The 6,691-nt window shown below is 45.0% G+C and overlaps 1 protein-coding gene across 4 annotated transcripts in view; it reads right to left on the bottom strand.

Moving 5' to 3' along the window:
- col6a2 (collagen, type VI, alpha 2) overlaps window positions 1-2,323 on the bottom strand; it is a 74,989-nt gene extending 72,666 nt beyond the window's left edge. For 3 of the 4 annotated variants that reach the window (XM_059967346.1, XM_059967347.1, XM_059967345.1), the window contains exon 1: window positions 2,106-2,320. The gene's annotated coding sequence lies outside the window, so the exon portion shown is untranslated. Of the gene's footprint in view, window positions 1-2,105 lie in introns of all 4 variants that reach the window. The other variant, XM_059967348.1, reaches the window with a different exon arrangement.
- Window positions 2,324-6,691: the final 4,368 nt, after the last annotated feature.

Below are 6,691 nucleotides of genomic sequence, written 5' to 3'. Positions count from 1 at the left end.
CTGGAGAGAACGCAGAGGAGGTTCACCAGGATGCTTCATGAACCACAGGACCTCAGTCCTGGAGAGACTGTGAGGGCTGGACTTGTTTTCCCTGGATTAAAGGAAGCTCAGAGCTAAACTGAGGGAAGTCCATCAAGGCATTGCCACAACCCTTCTGCCCCTTGAGATGGGGGGGTTATAAAAATAAGAGGGTGTAGGGTTAAAGTGAGAGGGAGGAGCTTCAAAGGGGTTTGAGTTGAAAGTTTATTTTCTCCCATAGAGAGAGTGTTGGTATCAGGAATGGGCTGCCAGAGGAGTCGGTGAAATTAGATATAGTGCCAATGTTCAACAGACGTTTAGACTGCCATTTATACATTGAAACATAGAAAACCTACACCACAATATAGGCCCTTCGGCCCACAAAGTTGTGCCAAACATGTCCCTGCCTTAGAAATCACTAGGCTTACACACAGCCCTCTATTTTTCTAAGCTCCATGTACCTATCCAAAAGTCTCTTAAAAGACCCTATCGCAACCGCATGAAATGAGCACAGTGCTCCAAGAGGGGTCTGACCAGGGCCCTATATAGCTGCAACTTTACCTCTCAGCTCCTAAATTCAATTCCACAATGGACGTGGTCGCTAAGCAAGTAAATTGGATTAGCGTAGAGGCCAAGAAAGCTCGGCCTGGATCTGATGGCCGACCAACTCCATGGCAATGTCTACGACAAGAAACGCAGGTTGCTGTCCTTAGCTGCAAGCTCCTGTTCCTGCTCATTCTTGAAGAACTACAAGGTACACAGGCTGCTTTGGCCTACTATCCTGTCAGTGGGACGAGAGATCACGGCAGGCAGTTTGGAAACTTGCTCCGGTGAGCTTGTGGGCAGACTGCAGGACAGCGAGCACCTTGCACGCTTATGTTCTGCTTTCCTTGGAGTCTGGGTGAGAGGAGGGTGGAAGGGGAAGGGGAATTAGCTGGGCCTTAACAACTAATATCAGGGCCGAAACCGATATCGCCAGGGAAGTGCTCCTCAGTTTACATTAACTTGAAAGCGGCCGCAGCTTCCAGTCAGAACACACCAATGACCCTCAACATGGCGCTATGCTGTAAAAAAATGCTCCTCCAAAGGGCAATGTGGATCAATACATCAACTAATAGATCAACAGAAATATTTCTATAATTAAAAAGAAAATTAAATGAACAGCTTTTACACTTTGATTTCACAGTTATGAATGCTTTGGAGTTGCAGAGCACAATAACAACACTAGAGGGCAGGCATGCCAAGAAAAAAGTCTGCCGCAGTTCCGAGACGTGTAATTAATTTAATATAATTGTAAAACTTTTGAAGTAAACTAAACTGTTGCAAATTAGAATGGACCAGATCTACATACATGGCTTGTCGGAATCAAATCAATCGAATATTCTCTTTTGGGTAAAGTGTTAACTAAACCCACTCGAGATGTACTTTGAAATAAATCTTGTAATAAGAAATTTTCAGACACCAACGAAGCCACTTACTGTGTCCTACATACATTGTTCAAACTCTACATCGCGATCGATTGTTTCATTATTTTCTGCAGAAGTAAGAAAACCGATTTAAAGGAAATTAGCGAAAAAAAACGAAATACCCTTTGAGGAAGATAATAAGCCAAATTTTGCGAATCACTTAAGGGAGAATACATGGTATTATATTCAATTCAAAGTAATCGCAGCATTTTGTGTAATGAATCGTAACCGCGCCAATCAGCAGGACGGAATTACGGCACCATAAAGGTTGTGAAGTGCGTCTGATATTGATCAGCAGTTCCTTAAAGGGTTAATGGGATAGGCAGACCGAGAATTGATTAACAGCAGAAACCCAATGAAAGTCTAATAAAAATGGTTTACAGAACATCAGTTATGCAAACGTTTAATATTTAGCTTTCTTTTAAGGATTGAGTTTAAACTACAGAAAAAAATTCCCCACATATTTTCCATCGTTAATCATACCCGTCACTTAGAAATACAACCTACTGATTTCTTCAAAAATATAGTCTCGAAGCTGCAGTTGCTGTTCTTAAAATAATAAGTTTCAGAAGTTTCAAGCGAAGTTTCAGAACTTCTCACACATAGACGATGTTTTACTACCTGCTAACGATACAGTTCCTTCTCTCAAAAGACGATGAAACCTTCAAAATTCGACTCTTCCTTTGCAAGCTTATCCTTGAAATTTTGTTTTTACATGGCCCAACAACGAATGAAACAAAAATGGGAAGGTGAAGTTTTGGGGGATTCTTTTTCCATCGAGGAGGAATGCAACCAACTGAGAGATGGGCGTCTCTAAACTGGGAGGACCTCAAAAAATTATACTCAGACTTAATGCCTTACAAAGACGAACTCAACCTCCCCAAAGTGCTTTCCAAGAACCATTACTCACACTAGTCGCAAACCCCCTTTCTCAGGGTTCCAACAGCACCCGCACGCCCGCCTGCAGCCGGCAGGCGGCGCCGTTTCTCCAGACAGCGCCGATTGTCAGAACGATTTCCGAGTGTTCTCCTCAGAGCACCCCCCCCCCCCCCCGTTGCACATTATCCTTGTTATCTTTACCCATACACTTACAAAAAAGAAGATTGGCATTTTCCAGCCACATGCACTGACTACGTTCATTCAGCCCATTCCAACTTGAGACTTAGAGCGTGCCCTTCTGGCTAAATTAAGGAAGAACTGGTCACCTGAACGTCAGGTTGATTTGAAGTTCTGTCAGTAGATTAAGGTTGGTTTTACACGTCCAGACAATGAGATAGATTGGTTCCTTGAGGAAATGCCTGCTACATTAGATTCCCCAGGATCTGTGCCTGGCTCTGAGTCCAGTCCAACTCACCAAATGGATTCTCTAATCTCTTGTTGGGCTTAGAATTGACTTATTGGGAAGCCTTTGACTCAGAGTGGCCATTCAACACAATAGACTACAGTCCTTCTTCCTCCAAGTTCTCATCTCCCTGAAGATACGCAGGACCAGGGACCAACCTAGCCCCTTGCATCAATCCAAGGGATCCCATCGACTGACATAATTGAGAACCTTCAGTCGGTGAAGCAGCCAATCGCTGTTGCTTGTGGCAGCTTCCTGTGTACTGATTGGCCGCCATGCTCGCCGCAGCAAAATGGTGACCACGTCTCAGTCACCCTTCCCTGGAGGTGCTGAGGTCACAGAAGATGCTGCTGAATGACAAGTTTTAGCTTTGCTAATTGGACAGTGTGGTGAGAGTGCACTACAGAGACACCCTTATTCCTAAACTGGTTATTAGTGGACACCGTAAGTGGAAGAGCCGGCACACAGAGTATTCACTTTGGTTATCCAACCACTATCATAAGAGCAAAGGACACAGGAGCTGAATTCGGCTCCTCGGCCGTTCAGCTCTGCTCCACCATTCCATCATGACAGATTTACTTTCCCTCTCAGCCCCATTCTTTGACATTTGACACCCTGGCCAATCAAGAACCTATCAACATCCTCCCATCCGGTAGACACTACAGGAGCCTCCGCTCCCGCACCAGCAGGCTCAGTGAGAGCTTCTTCCCTGTGGCTGTGACCCTGCTGAACCTCACATCACAGCACTGAGCAGTATTGCACCCATAATGTACTGCCTCAGTACTTTTATATTTGTATGCTGTAGCACTTGCTTTTTATTCACAGTTATTTTGTAAATAACACTATTCTTTGCATTTCCGGTTAGATGCTAACTGCATTTCATTGGCTTTGTATCTGTACCCGGCACAATGACAATAAAGTTGAATCTTATCTAAAATCTAATCTAAAAAATATACTCAATGACATGGCCTCCACAGCCATCTGTTGCAATGAATTTCACGGATTCACCGCTCACTGGTTAAAGGTATTTCTTCTCCTCTCTGTTCTAAATGGATGTCTCTCTATTCTGAGGCTGCGCTCTGGGAAACATCCTCTCCACTATCTGGGCCTTTTCAGGCCTTTTAATATTCAATTGGTTTCAATGAGATCCCCCTTCTATTTTCTAAACTCCAAGTTCAGAGCCATCAAATACTCCTCAAACCTGTACGCTAACCCTTTCACTCCTAGAATCTTTCTCCTGACCCTCTACAATGCCAGCACATCTCTTCCTAGATAAGGGGCCCAAGGCTGCCCGCAATACTCGAAGTGTGGTCTGACCAATCCTTATGAAGCCTCAGTGTCACATCTTGGCTTTTCTATTCTAGTCCTCTTGAGATGAATGCTCACATTACATTTCCCTTCCTGACCACTGACTCAACCTGCAAGTTAACCTTGAGGGAGTCTGGCATAAGGACTTTCAAGCTCCTTTGCATCTCTGATTTTTGAGTTTTCTCCCTGTTCAGAAAGCAGTCTATATTTATCTATCAAATTTCATGACCATACACTTCCTTTCACTATATTCCGTCTGCCATTTCCTTACCCATTCTCCCGATCTGTCAAAGTCTCTCTGCACACTCCCTGCTTCTTCAACACCACCTGACCCTATACCATCTACAGATCATCTACAGATCTTAGACACATAGCACGTAAAGAATCGGTCCCAACAGCAACTCCTGCAGAACACCATTAGTTACCAGCAGCCAACTAGTAAAGGGCTTTATTCTCACTGTCACTTAACTCTGTCTTGGAAAATATTCGAAGCACTGCCCTTTGAGGAAGGCAGATTCAAAGACAGTCAGAAGAAAAACTTCCAACTATTTCAGTCTGAAGTAGATGGTCCATTACTTTTAAATTGAGGCCCCTGATTCTAGATGCACCCCCACCAGGGAAGTGCGTCTTCCACATTCAGCCCTTTCATCTTACGTTGTCTTACCTCCTCCTCTTCCAATTGCCACCTTTTACAAGCCTTAATGCCCAACCCTTCAACCACATACTAGGTGCTTTCCAGGATGGGGCTGAGGATGATAGTGGTGGCTAGATAGCTGGCAGAGACAAATGCCTACATTACCCCATCACTATAGGGCTTGCCTTAATGTTAGCTCTGAACAACTGAATTCATGGTTAGTGCAGTAGGTAGAGTCACTGCCTCACTGTGCCAGAGACTGGGGTTCGATCCCAAGCCCGGTCACTCATTTGGGATGAATTTACATGTTCTGAGTTGGTTTTCATCCACATGACAAAGATTTGTGGTCTTTAACAAAGAATGATGGAGTCTTGGGTGGGGAGGTGGACTGATCTCTGTTGTCTGATGATCAGCACAGGCTTGATGGGCAGAAGGGCCTGTTCCTTGCTGTATCTCTATTTGCCTGTATGTAAAGCCAATCTCCAGACAGAGAAAGGCAAACTTTTTTGACTAACGATAACAAGATTACTCAAACTTTGGCCATGATCATACTGCCATTGTACGCGAGCTTGCTGATCTTAAAGTGACTGTCTTGTGTCTCACATTAAGGCAGAGACAACACTTCAGAAATTACCTTCAAAAATAAAAAAAAATCTGCAGAAACTAGAGATCTGAAAAAAACACAAACTGCTAGAAACACTCAGGAGGTCAGGCAGCATCTGTGGGAAGAGAAAACCAAAGTATGAGACTCTTCGCAGAATGGATGTTCATTTCTGGAATAATCTGATTATTTGTGGGATTATAAAATCTTAGAAGTAGGGGTAATCAAGCCATACAGCACAGCAACAGGATCTTCAGCCCACAGGCTCACACTGACCATCGAGTACCCGTCTATACCACAGAGACAGAAGAGGGTGCAGATAATAGGACTCTGCAACGACATTCATAATGCTGGAGGAACTCAGTGGGTCAGGCGGGATCTACGGAGTCAACATTTTGGGTTGGGACCCTAAGTGGCACTGGAGGTTTGTGTGGCCAAGTTAATTGGTCATGGAGAGTCGAGGGGAACTTTGAGACTGGGGATTTGGGGATCTGGGGCCCGGTTTAGTGGCTGCTTTGTCAGAATGTGGTTCACAGAAGTCCTGATGAGGACGAATTAGGATAGCTCCTGCTGCCAGGGGCATCACGCTTTCAGACGGACTTCTGGAGGTCCTCACACCAAAGAGGAACATGCAGATTCTGGACCTGAAACATTGACCGTCCATTTCCCTCTATCGATGCTGCCTGACCGGCTGAGTCCGTCAAGCATCTTGTGTGTGGTTCTCCCATCTATACCATTTCTATTTTCCAGCGCATGGTTCGTAGCCATGATTTAAGAGTTTGTCGAGGGTGGTCCAAGGGTGAGAGGCCCAAGGTCTGTGAGTCTGAGGCCACACGCTGGAGACTGGAGACCTGGAGGTGGCCTGTACTGGGGTGGGAGGCCCAAGGTCTGTGAGTCTGAGGCCACATGCTGGAGACTGGAGACCTGGAGGTGGCCTGTACTGGGGTGGGAGGCCCATCTGTGACTGTGGGTGCGGGCTTATTTTGTTGTTGTTCCATGTTATACGTTGCCTGTGTGTTCTGCTGCACACTGTGGCCATACTATGTTAGTGTAAATGTGCAACACACCTACAGGATGCCCCACAACATGTCCAGATTGTGCTGGTTAATAAATCCTTTCAACGGTATGTTTTGAGATACACTTGATAAATAAATACATCTAAACCCAAATCTACTTCATAAATGTTTTCCAGCCTCTCTCTCTGTCTCCTGTCTCTCAACAGCATGGTCCAGATTCCAACCACCCCTCCAATTGAATTCAGTGCTTTCTTGCTTCAGTGTGAGTGAAAAAGAATCCTTCGTTAGATCCCTCTAAAGTCCCAC

This window comes from Hypanus sabinus, chromosome 4, assembly GCF_030144855.1.
Source record: "Hypanus sabinus isolate sHypSab1 chromosome 4, sHypSab1.hap1, whole genome shotgun sequence".
Taxonomy (NCBI): Eukaryota; Metazoa; Chordata; class Chondrichthyes; order Myliobatiformes; family Dasyatidae; genus Hypanus; species Hypanus sabinus.
This window is presented reverse-complemented; position numbering and strand designations above follow the sequence as displayed.